Genomic DNA, 13784 nt, shown 5'->3' with positions numbered 1-13784 from the left:
TTGTTTAAAGATTTTATTTATTTATTTGAGAGAGAGTGAGCACAAGCCAGGGGGACAGGCAAAGGGAGAGGGAGAAGCAGGCTCCCCACTGAGCAGGGAGCCCGATGCGGGACTTGATCTCAGGACCCTGGGATCATGACCTGAGGCAAAGGCAGACGCTTAACCAACTGAGTCACCCAGGCGTCCTCCCCCTTTTTTTAAAGATTTTATTTATTGGCCGGGGGGGGGGGTATTCGATCTTCAGATACTTTTCGTCATTGTCCGTCCAACAGCGCACAAAGGTAAACCCACAAGATCACCGTACGGCTCTTTTGTACAAAGAACGCTCACACTCATCTCGTCAGTCCCCTACAACCTTCTGGAGTAGGATGGGCCACTCTAAGGCGACAGTGCCAGAACTGTGCACGTGGCTCAGAGGACCGTGCTGCGTAAGGGCCGACACTGGGACCTAAACCTTCCGTTTTCAGCTGCACGTCTAGTGTCGCGGCCACTAGGAGGCTCCTGTGCGTGGTCCGTGCTTTACACAGGAGCAGTTGCAAAGCTATGGGTGTTTAAGGACACATCTGCAAAGGCTTCCGATGGGATGTTAACGCCTTCCTTCTCAGTAGGCTCATCAAACAGTTGCCTCTCAGTAACGTCAAAAAAGGGGGCAATCGAGGTCGTCACGGTCGGGGCCAACTGCACTGTATAAGGATCAGAGTTACAGCGGCTGGCGTCTGTATGGTCCTGCAGTGTAATAAGTCGGCCTGCCTGTGCGATGCCCGTGCCGAACTACGTCGTCACTGGCTTTATCACGATAACCCCGAGGTCAAGAAGGATTCGGTAATACAAGTCAGGCCAGCACTTGCGATGCTGCAGGCACAGTGGTGACAAAGACAAACGGAGGGCCCGAGGTCTCAGGAGGACACTTACAGGTAGTGACGGGTGCTCAGACAACGAAGGGTAAGGGAGTCCAGTGATGGGAGGGCGGGTACTTGAGGGGTCAGGAGAGGCTTTGATGAGCAGGATTTTTCAGTCGTTTCATATTAGAGTTAAGTGTTACTGGGGGGAAAAGCAGTTTTGAATAATCTTTTAAAAATTTATTATAAATTTGAGGGATGGCAAAAATGGTATCCTTCCTGGGAGTAACAGCAGCAGGGACAGGCTGGTGATACTTTTTAAAAATAGCAGAAACTATGTTTATTTTCTGTTATCAAAATGAAACCAAATGCCATGTCGTTGTGTTGATGACATCTGCTGTAACTGTTCAAATTGTTTATGTTATTAAGAAAAGAAGATACTTTATGGCACCTGAGGTACAAAGGACAGCCTGCCTAAGCTGTGGGCCTATTCAGGGTTTTGCCCTTACAAGTTACCTACTTGTTTAAGTCTGTTTCCCCATCTGTAAAAGGGGGAGTAAAGCAACTGGGATTGTGACAAAGAATAAATGCAATTATATTAGTGAGTGTGCTTAACACAGTAAAAGCTGATTCACTTTAATAAAGCCTCACTTTATGAACACACTCCTGCATCATATAAAGTCCCAGTGCTTCTAGGCTTCTCAGTGGCATGCCTAATCTAATTCTCCCAAGGAAAGTCTTCTATCCCACTTGGGTTAGCTCTGCTGTGCTTCAAAGATAGTCTTGCATAATTAATAATTCCAGTTAGCATTTACCAATCATTTACTATATGACAGGCAGATTTCATTCATGCATTTTCATTTCATCCTTCCCCCGAAACCTTGAGAAACAGGTGCAATTCATATGGTCATAAGAAAACTGGTGAAAGGTTAAGTATCACCCAAGATCCCATTCGCTTCGCACAAGCAGAATAGGGACCCAGTGATCAGGGTCCTGAGGCAGAATAACTCATCACTACGCTATAAAGCCTCAGTGAGCCCGTGCTGCCTCCTGCTAGGGTGTTAGAGATTCTCCCAGGCAGTAGGCAGGTCCTGTGGGGTTGCCTACAAAATAGATACAGAATGTGGTCTTGCATTGAGGAAGACATAAAAAGATGGAAAGATATTCCATGCTCATGGATCGGAAGAATTAACATAGTTAAAATGTCCATGCTACCCAGAGCAATCTACACTTTCAATGCTATCCCGATAAAAATACCGAGAACGTTTTTCAAAGAACTGGAACAAATAGTCCTTAAATTTGTATGGAACCAGAAAAGACCCCGAATCTCCAAGGAACTGTTGAAAAGGAAAAACAAAGCTGGGGGCATCACAATGCCGGATTTCGAGCTGTACTACAAAGCTGTGATCACAAAGACAGCATGGTACTGGCACAAAAACAGACACATAGACCAATGGAACAGAATAGAGAGCCCAGAAATGGACCCTCAGCTCTTTGGGCAACTAATATTTGATAAAGCAGGAAAAAACATCCGGTGGGAAAAAGACAGTCTCTTCAATAAATGGTGCTGGGAAAATTGGACAGCTACATGCAAAAGAATGAAACTTGATCACTATCTCACACCATACACAAAAATAAACTCCAAATGGATGAAAGACCTCGATGTGAGACAGGAATCCATCAAAATTCTAGAGGAGAACATAGGCAGCAACCTCTACGACATCGGCCAAAGCAACCTTTTTCATGACACATCCCCAAATGCAAGAGAAACAAAAGATAAAATGAATTTATGGGACTTCATCAAGATTAAAAGTTTCTGCACATCCAAGGAAACAGTCAGAAAAACTAAGAGGCAGCCCACGGAATGGGAGAATATATTTGCAAATGACACTACAGATAAAGGACTGGTATCCAAGATCTACAAAGAACTTCTCAAACTCAATACACGAGAAACAAATAAACAAATCAAAAAATGGGCAGAAGATATGAACAGACACTTTTCCAATGAAGACATACAAATGGCTAACAGACACATGAAAAAATGTTCAAAATCATTAGCCATCAAGGAAATTCAAATCAAAACCACACTGAGATACCACCTTACGCCAGTTAGAATGGCAAAAATAGACAAGGCAAGAAACAACAATTGTTGGAGAGGATGTGGAGAAAGGGGATCCCTCCTACATTGTTGGTGGGAATGCAAGTTGGTACAGCCACTCTGGAAGACCGTGTGGAGGTCCCTTAAAAAGTTAAAAATTGAGCTACCCTATGATCCAGCCATTGCACTACTGGGTGTTTACCCCAAAGATACAGACGTAGTGAAGAGAAGGGCCATATGCACCCCAATGTTCATAGCAGCAATGTCCACAATAGCTAAATCGTGGAAGGAGCCGAGATGCCCTGCAACAGATGACTGGATTAAGAAGTTGTGGTCCATATATACAATGGAATATTACTCAGCAATCAGAAAGAATGAGTTCTCAACATTTGCTACAACATGGACAGCACTGGAGGAGATAATGCTTAGTGAAATAAGTCAAGCAGAGAAAGACAACTATCATATGATTTCTCTCATCTATGGAACATAAGAACTAGAATGATCAGTAGGGGAAGAAAGGGATAAAGAAAGGGGGGGTAATCAGAAGGGGGAATGAAACATGAGAGACTATGGACTATGAGAAACAAACTGAGGGCTACAGAGGGGAGGGGGGTGGGGGAATGGGATAGACCGGTGATGGGTAGTAAGGAGGGCACATATTGCATGGTGCACTGGGTGTTATACACAACTAATGAATCATTGAGCCTTACATCGAAAACCGGGGATGTACTGTATGGTGACTAACATAATATAATAAATCATTATTAATAAAAATAAAATAAAAAAAAAAAAAAAGAATGTGGTCTTGCTAGGAGCCACCGTTCCCCCTGGTAACCCCAGAGCAGAGGGTTGAACGACGTCCCTGGAGGTTCTGTCGAAGAGCCTGTTCTGATATCCCGGCAGTTCCCACCTCACTTTTGTGTCTGTCTCGTTTTGGTGAATTTCATCAGCCTGCGGCACAAACCGGCCCTAAAGCGGAAGAACAATGGGCTCGGATGAAGTCCGTGCTCCAGGGAAAGTGAGACAGCAGGCCAGGGGCACCAGGCAGACCACTCCTTGGTAACCGCAGAGAGAACCATTCTTTTCCACGCTCAACGCAGCCCCCGACACCAGTGGGCTTTAAGAATTGTCTGGCCAAAGCGTGCACGACTGGCGCTCACCCCTGTGACTCTATGGCAATCAGAGCAACAGGCTTCCCACCAAGCGCAGTATCTGTCAGGTGTCCAGCCTGCCTTTCCTTTCCTGCAGGTTAAGGGGACCACGTAGGTAAGCCCGACCTACGGGGGGAAATGGTTTCGTGTTGCAGTGGGTGCTCTGGAAATGCCCCTGCAGGAGCAGGTACGCCAACCCAGCGGCTGACGATGTCAGGGGCTCCGGGCTCGCGGCGGAGCCTGTCTCCCTCCAGGAATCGCCCTCGCCCCGAGGAAATGGCTGGGCCTGGGCCGCCGTCTTGGACGCGGCCTGCAAGCAATGATGGACCAGCGCGGTGGCGCGAGGGCCCCGCCACCTTGTCTCAAGGGCGGAAGCCTGGCATGGGCAATCCCGCTCCAGCTCTCGGCACAGCGGGGTGCATCTCAGGTCCGCTTCTCCCTCTGGCCCGGTTTCCTGCGCCGACTCACGCTGAGCCTCTGGAACCTGTCCACTTGCCGCCACATTCACTCCCGGCTCCAGCATCGCTTCTAGAAAGCTGCAAGCGCTCCCCAACTGCTGGCTCTTCTCCCCTCCTGGGACTCCACAGTGACAAGGTCACTTTAATCCCTAATCGCTTCCATTATACTTGGACTAGAACCCAAAGCCCTCGGAGGCCTGGCAGGGGTCTTTGCATGCGCCCCCCCCCCCCTTCAGACCTCCACCTCAGTTACTGCCTCTCCTCTCCTCCTCAGGCCTCACACGAGAGTGACTATCTCTGGGGCCAGTCGGTGGCTCAGACAGAGGAGCAGGCGACTCTTGATCTCAGGGTCGTGAGTTTGAGACCCACGTTGTGTGCAGAGATTACTTAAAGTCTTTAAAAAAATGACTACCTCTATTCATTCTTTCCTTCTCTCACCCCTCCCCAGTCCCCGCATCTTAGAGAGAGTTCATCCCTGTTTGAAACGGCTACACCTGTTCTTTGACAGCACCTTGGCTGCCGTCCATGTGACTGTATGCATGTGTAGGATTACATATTTTCTCTATGAAAACACTATATGTATATATTTCTGTGTCTTGTTTAACACCTGTGTGTTCCCAAGATTCTCTATGTCCCATGAGGGACTAGAGCCCTCCTACCTGTACGTTCACCACCCTGCCCCCAGCACTTGGCTCAAGCCTGGAGATGTTCTAGTAGAGGCTCAATAAATATCTGTTACGTGGGTGAATAGGCTAGGTTGTGTGCTAATGGTCACGAGGGAGTGGAAGACGACAGATACGGATCACGGGCTGGAGGAGCTCGCCCTGAGTTGCTGTCCAGTGTCGGGCACACAAATGACTTGAGGCGAGGCAACAAATGCCACAGCCAATTCTGTGAGTCCTGAGGAGGGAGCATTACTTCTAGGCAGGGAATCAGAGGAGACGCTGTGCGGGGAGACTTTACACCGGGCGTTGAAAGAAGGGGAGGCATACATGAAGGCACCCACGTGACCCACGTGGGCAAGTGCAGGGCAAACGTGGAAACAGACGCGTGGACCAGTTTAATTGGAGCACGGAATACATTAAGACAGGAGAGTGAAAGACTGCCTGGGAAAGAAGTGACTCCGGATTGTCAAGGACCTGACTTGCCAGGCTGAGAAATCTGGGCTGTACTCTGGAGGCAGATGACGACTCAACCCAGCCTTTGAAAACATGAAGGAGAATTTTCTTTTCAGATATACAACAAAAGTAGAAAGAACAGTGCCATAAACACCCATATACTTCTCACCAACATCCAACTATGAACATTGGGCTCTGTTGCTATACATAGAGATACACAGATACACAGAATAGATACATAGATACAAATATGTGTGTGTGTGTGTGTGTGAATTTCAAAGTATGTATTACTTTTTCTTGGCCCGCTCTTTCTTTTAATCTTTCTTTCCTTTCCTGAACCTTTTCAAAGGAAGTTACAGACATTATGACTCTTCACTCCCAATCATTTCTCCAAATATGAAAGGGGTTTTTCCTTCGTAGCCATCACACCAATATCACACTGAACAGATGTAATAACTGCCTAATATCATCTAATACCAATCCATTTTCAAATTTCCCCAGTTATCCCCAAAATGTCTAAAAAGCTGTTTTGTTTTTCAGAATCAGCATCTAATCAATCACATGTGTAGGTGTGTCTTTTAAGTTTTTTTTAATTTAGGACCATCACCCCCTGGCCCTTTTTTATGACATCAATTTCCCTTCATCTTAAGGTCTTGTCTTCTAGAAAACCAGTTGTCTTATAGAATGCCTCACATTCTTGATTTATCTGATGGTCTTCCTTGGGGGTGTTGTTTAACCGGTTCCTCCAGCTCCTATAAACCAGAGGTTAGATTGGAAGGCTTGATTGCGTTCAGGATTCAGCATTTATGGCAAGAAAGCTTCATTAGGCAATGCTGTATACTTCATGCTGCAGCACACCAGGGACCTCACAAAAATACTGATTGTCCCAGGGTGAATGATGCTAAATTGGATAGCTGGGTTAAGGAGGGGACAGCCAGATTTCGCTCCTGTAAAAGTATCTAATTCTCCTTTGTGATTGACAAGTAATCTGAGGGATGTGCTTGGAAACACAAGTGACATTTTTGTAGCCGTTTAGTTTTAGCAAACATGTTCAAGTGCATTTAATCACAACAGCATCCCGGTAAAGTTTTATTCCCATTTAACAGAAGTAAAAACTGAGGCTCAGAGTGCTTGAATGACTTTCCCAAAGTCACAGAACCAGTAAGGAGCAAGGGCAGGACACAAGGATAAAGGGATTCACTTTAATTCAGTTTTTTTAAAAACCACAATTAGGGTGCCGGGGTGGCTCAGTTGGTTAAGCATCTGCCTTCGGCTCAGGTCATAATCCCAGGGTCCTGGGATCGAGCCCCACATCAGGCTCCCTGCTCAGTGGTGAGCCTGCTTCTCCTTCTCCCCCTACCCCTGGTTGTGCTCTCTCTCTGTCAAATAAATAAATGAAATCTCAAAAAAATAAAAAATAACCTACATTTAACTGCAGATTTTCAAAGTGTATCTTCTCCAGAATTCAAAAAATATTTCTCTTTCATATCAACATTTTCTGAAAAAGTGTATTCTTTACTTTCTCGATACCAGAGAGCACAATGCCAAGGAAAAGCAATTTGTTTTACTGGCGTCTTAACAGCTATTTCTGTTGCGGGTTTAAACTAGCAAAACGTAGCAGGTGCCAGATTCCCCAAAGCTCCGTTTGTAACAGTAGTTCACAACATCTCCTTGTTCAAGGAGCTACTGACTCGGTGACTTTCCCAAACGTGTAACCAAGGCAATGATGCTAAAGCCAACAAGGGCCCTTAGGTCTGGAGGAGACACCCACCTTTAGAAGGACACATAAAGGACACATAAAGACACATAAAGGCAGGGCCTCTCGAGCCGATTTTCTCACAGCGGAGTCAGTAACTCGTGGGACAGAATGAAGGATGTTGCAGGTGGATTGGGGAAACCCGGGCCCTGAGGCCTCTGCCCAGCCCAACCCAGGGATGTCCCTGGAGGCTCTTGGTCTTGTCACAAGAAAGAATTCAAGGACAGACCAGACACAGCGGAGGAGCCGTGAAAGCAGGAAAGTTCATCACAGTGCAAGTCCGCTCTGCAGGCTGGGGCTTTGGGTTTCTACCTTTTACTGACCACGGTTAGCCACGGGGAGGAATGTTACTGGATGCAGAGATGTCGTGGAAGCAGGATTTCATATCTTTTCTTCCTTATTTGGTCAAGAGTTTCGGCCTTCTTGGTCACCCAGCTTGGTTGGATCTGGTTTCTTGAGGGTTTGGGAGTGCTGCCAGGACAGGCCTCTGATCTTCTTCTAACAGAACTGGCCACGACTTCCCCTTTTCTGGTCTCCAGGTATTCTAAGAACCTAGCTAGCTCCTACTCTAACGTGTCTCCCCTCGAGGACTCTGGGCCCATTAAAATCTTTGAAGGGAAAATGGGTGACGGTGCGTCATGCTGGTCTGGGACGTCGACCCTGCCCGAGGGTTCCAGAAGTCCATGCTCTCTAAATTTTAGGACACCTGGATGGACAGTGGGGGGTAGAAGGCAGTCACGGGCTTGGTGAAGAGGGTGTTGATAGGTTTCATCTTCACAGGGGGTGGGTTGGAATCCCTGGTGCACCATCATTCGAAAACGAAATTGGGGGGAGTCTGGAAGAGACAAATTTGACAAGAAAATGAAACAAACGAGGTCCGGAAAGCAAAAGTAACAATATAGCCACTAGTGGTCCTAAAAAGGGCAAGAACCAGGTTATAGATGGAAAGGTCTTATGTACAGCATCCCAAATATTATTAGCAGTACCGGCCCCTTTGGCCATTTCATGTAGCCATTAGGCAGGGGCATAGAATTTGGGGAGATTTTCTTCCACCCCCGTCCAGTGCTGTTGATGTAGGTGCAGCATGTTCCATTCATGACACCACATACTCCACCTTGTTCAGCCAATAAATAATCTAAAGCCGACCCGTTGTCTATAAGCACATTGGCCAAAGACAGATATGACTTGGGAGAGATCTGAGAAATGCGATACAGTGGGGAAAACTAGTTCGTCTAATGCTGCGGTCAGATTTCGCAGGGCGGTGTCATGATATGCAAATCCCCACAGAAAGAATGCACTTCCAGCCAACAGAAGGCCTATCGCTCCTCCGGTCTGGTGTGGGGTGGGCAGAATTATACACATGGATTCTAGGGTGCAACTGCCCCAATGTTTGAGGTTATCAGTGCATTGAACTTCTAGGGCCAATATGGGCTGAGTAAAGATGGGCCCCTGTAGATTTCACAAGGATGTACACTGATAAGGAGATAAATGGTAGAGGCACATAAGGTTATGGGATAACTTGCTGTTCGTAGCTCCTGGAGCTCTTGGGTCCTCAGGGAAGAGCTATTGTGTGCATTCGGGGAATCAAGGCCCACCCCCCTATATCCTGGGGAACTAGAAAGTGGTTGTAAAGGGAGAAATGACACAGTAATGTTGACTGGTGTCCAGCTAGGCCATGATCCAAAACATGGATGTATTGGGGTTTTACTTGAAAGGGTAGAATTGGCACATAGCCCGTGAGTGGCATTGCAATCTGTGTCATTCATCATTTCTAACCGGGCATGCCGCGTTCCATGCCTGCAATACTGAATGGAGACACTGGAAAATCATCTGATGGTCCAAGGGTCGTCGGCAAAATGAAGTCCAGAGACTGCCCCCGGAGGTGATGTTATCTGGTAGCGGACCCATTTTTTAGGTCTGTTTTTAAGGGTTGAATTATTGGAGTTATCTGGAAGTGGATCTTAGGAATAAGCGGGGTGGTGGGAAGGGATAGGTCAACACAGATCCAATTAGGGCCAATAAGAATCCCTTCTAGGGAAGGGAAACTTGGCCTGGTAGGGTTTTTGTTTGGTTTGGTTTTGTTTTTGTTTTTGTTTTTTGGATGGAGAGTTATATTAGGAAAATGAGAAGGATAAAAGAGAGGGTAAGAAAGGTCTTTCAGGGGATGTAAATGACAAATCCAGCAGCTGGAAAAGTTACTTCCCTGGGAGATTATGTTGGAACTCCTCCATGGATCTGCCCAGGTTAGAGCAGTAATGAGAATGAGAAAAAATAAGACTTTTAGGGCCATGTCTGAGGGTTAGACCCAATAGGAAAGATGTTTTTTGTTTTGTTTTGTTTGAAGGAGGGGGGTGGCTTCAGGAGAGAAAGAAAAACAATTCAGAGGTCCAAGCAGACAGAGGTTTGCAAGAAGGAGAAGCAGCATAAAGGACATCCAGAACTCCTAATGTTATAGCTTTCACACAACCATAAAGCTGAAACAAATGTATATATTAAATACAAGGGGGAAAAACTACAAAAGCAATAAAATTCAAATTAACAACATTTTGAAAAATCCAGGCAATAGCTAAAAGTACGAAGCAAATATTCATAGTAGGCTGTCAATCACTTACCTTTTGAAGACGTAGTGTAGATTTTCCACTCGCTCACAGGAATAGGATGGAATGTCTCAGTCTTCAACTGTGGGTAGTCTGGGGCCACTAGTCTTATTCTAGACAAATGAACCCAGCTAGTTATACCTTAGAGCTTAGCTGTTGCTGGGGTACTAAGAAGAACCTGGTAGGGAGACACCTGGATGGCTCAGTCGTTAAGCGTCTGCCTTCAGCTCAGGTCATGATCCCGGGGTCCTGGGATTGAGCTCCACATCAGGCTCCCTGCTCGGTGGGAAGCCTGCTTCTCCCTCTCCCACTCCCCTTGCTTGTGTTCCCTCTCTTGCTGTCTCTCTCTCTCTGTCAAATAAATGAAATGAAATGAAATGAAATGAAATGAAATGAAATGAAACGAAATGAAACGAAACGAAACGAAACGAAACGAAACGAAATGAAACTAAACGAAATAAAAAGAAGAACCTGGTAGGGTCTCTGCCATTTGGGGTCTAATTGGTCTGAAGGTAAATCCTCCTTCCAGGTCTTTAATAAAACCACATCCCCTAGCTTGATCTGGGCAGGGACAGGCTCTTTCTTGGGTACAGGTGAAATTTGTATTGCCATAGTCTATGACATACCTGCTGTACCTGTCTTAGACTGATTAAATGTTTTATAAATTTGTGAGCTTCTCAATCAAACAGCACAGCTGCTGTTAAGAAAGGGCTCTTATATAGCCTTTCAAAGGGGCTGAGTTGGAGATTCCTTTTGGGGGCCATTCTCGTTCTCAAGAGGGCTATGGGCATGAGTTTTATCCAGGATTCTGAGGTTTCCTGACAAAGCTTGGCCAAGATTTAATTAGCCCTCTTGACCTTTCCCAAGGACTGGGGGCTCCGGGCAGCATGAAGGCGGTCATGAATTCCCAAGGCAGAAGACACTTGTTGAGTCACCCTTGCAATAAACGATGGGCTGTTATCACGCTGCCAAGACTTTGGAAGCCCAAAGCGCAGGATAATTTCCTTTAGTAGAGCTTTCACTACTTCTTGAGCTTTTTCCGTTCTAGCAGGATGAGCCTCTATCCGACCAGTGAAGGTGTCCACAAAGACCGACCGGGAGGTATTTATATCCCTGAGACGAGGGCATCTGAGTGAAGTCTATCTTCCAGTCCTCTCCAGGGTATGTGCCTTGTCTTTGGATGGGCTAGAGAAGTGGAGGTGGTCTAAGTCCACCCCCAACGGTGTTCTTGTGACATAGGTCACGGGCCCTGGCGACTCCCTTGATCACCGGTGATGGGATAATTCCTGACAAGACTCTATTAACTGAGGAGGTTAATGCAGCTCTTCCCAAATGAGAAAAGTCATGTGGTCCCTTGATGACTTTCCATTGGGATGCCTGGGGAAGCATCACCTTTTGGTCTTATGTCCACCGTCCCTCAGGATGGAGTTGGTAGTCTTTCTGCTGAGTCCAGTTTATTTCCCTTTTTGTATATTGAGACCTTTGTTGGCGGATTCGCCTGTGAAGGAGTAAAGCTGCCTGTATTGGGAGTTTGGAGCCCTAAAGCGATCTTTTGGAATTCCAACAAATATCTGGACCTGCCTGGCTTATAAAATGAGTCCCCATGACCAGCTGTCCCTCTGGGGTATCTGGATCTACACTGGAGAACTTTTGTGGCGCTTCTGCTGGACGGGACTGAAGAAGAGCAGGGTTGTCATCGGGTCCTTGGGCCATCTCCCTCACCTTATAGTCGATGAGCTTGATGATACATCTTTTTTTTTTTTAAGATTTTTATTTATTTATTTATTTGACAGAGATAGAGACAGCCAGCAAGAGAGGGAACACAAGCAGGGGGAGTGGGAGAGGAAGAAGCAGGCTTCCAGCAGAGGAGCCTGATGTGGGGCTCAATCCCAGAACGCCGGGATCACACCCTGAGCCGAAGGCAGATGCTTAACGACGGAGCCACCCAGGTGTCCCAATGATACATCTCTTCATGCTCTCCAGAAGGCATAGTACCATGTGGTCCCTGAAGGTTAGTCCCTGCTGCCCAGGCTGATAATTCCAATTAGGGTCTATCTGAGGTACGACAGTCATTCCAACCAGGATATCTGTTAGGTTGGGTAGCATGAAGCTTTCCTCTTCTGCCCAGATGCAGAATCGCTCCTCCAGATGGCAGCAATGGGACAGAATGACCAGAAGGTGCTTCCAGGTTAGATCAAAAGACTGGAGTCAGGCTCCTGAATTCCTCAGTAAATTTGCTAGGATCCTCAGAAATCTGGCTTAGCACTCACAGCACTGCCTGAGATCTGACATCAAAAAGGGGACATAGAGTCTTTGTGGTCCCCTGAGGTCCACCCACCACCTCCTGGAGGGGGCAGAGGAACTTTTTCTTTTGGTCTGAGTCTGGTCCAGGAGGGTAGATTGGTTGCTAGGGTGGGGGATTGGTTGCTTAGGCTGGAGCCAACGGTGTTGGGGTGTTTCTGAGGGGAGCTACTGCAAGAATTTCTTTCTTGGGGCCAACATCTAAATAGCCCCTCCTGATGTTCATGTTTTATATTTGTTGGGGTATCCCTGAGGGCCATAAAGGCCTGGTTGGAAGGGATCTCTACCCACTTTTCTTGTCTCATACGGAAGAGATCGACTTAGTTTTATAGTTAAGACTATCACTTTCTGACAAGACTTCCCTCTAGCTTATATGTTGGCCAAGCAATGTTACAAAAGAAAATAATCATTTTCCTACTTAGGCTTTCTAATGGGAGCTGATCACAGTGTCTCAAAATACATCCCAGAGGGGAGTCTTTGGGGATGGAGGTGGAATTTCCCATTGTCTTTAGGGAGAGAGTTGACTCCTGTAACAAGAAAAGGAGCAACTAAACCAGGGTTCCCATTACCAGAAGCCTGGAGTCCTATTTCCCTGAGGAGAATTAGCTCTCTCCGAAATCTGATAGGATCTCATGGGTACTCTTCTAGAGAGTTCCAATGACGAGTGGACTGTCAGGGTCCCCACCCTGCTGTCCATTCACCCCTGTAATCACAGCTGTGGCCAGCATGCCATGTGATGACCCAGCGGTCCTGGTACAGGCCTTTATCCGGCACCTGCTGTCCCAGGAGTGATGGCCTTCCTAAAGACCCAATAGAAATGATGCCCAGTAATTAACCCTGATGTCCCAGGATGGGTCCCTCCAGAACGGGCATCATCTTGATTTCAAGATCACTGAATATGCCACTTCCCTTGTTCTGAGAAGCATCGTAACAGTTGGTGGCAAACAATAGCCACCAGGGACAGGGGTCCCTTTGATGGTCTAAATATTTCTTGTCTGATCTGTTGATCTCTCCCCACTTTGTGGTCAGTTCTGGTGAAACTAACCTATTTTACAGTTCTCTTTGCATCCCTGAATTATCTGGGTTGAGTCACATTTAATTAAGTGGTGGATAAGGCATACCCACAGGGAGAGATCTCAAGAAGTGGGGTCCTTTGCCAGGGTTTATGGCTATTTTATGGTGATCACAGTCTGAGTTGGCAGTCGTGTAGGATTTCTGCGATAGGGGACAGGACATCTCGCAGGCCTCCGTGCCCCACCAACAGAGGAGAGTGCAGAAGTAGGTAGGAGAGGAAGCAGCTGAAGGCAGACAAGGTGGGTCAGTGTCCCATGACCAAGAGGCAGATTCCTGCAGACAGAGTCAGCCTGGGAATCTCAGACAGTCACCTTGCGACCAGTGGAGAGGATCTTGGTGTGCTGCTGTGTCACTTGCATGAATGACCATGGAGCACTCTCTTACATGTCTCG

Source organism: Ursus americanus, chromosome 24, assembly GCF_024610735.1.
Source record: "Ursus americanus isolate L20-20 chromosome 24, mUrsAme1.1.p, whole genome shotgun sequence".
Taxonomy (NCBI): Eukaryota; Metazoa; Chordata; class Mammalia; order Carnivora; family Ursidae; genus Ursus; species Ursus americanus.
The sequence above is the reverse complement of the archived record's forward strand: the minus strand, read 5'-3'. Positions refer to the sequence as shown.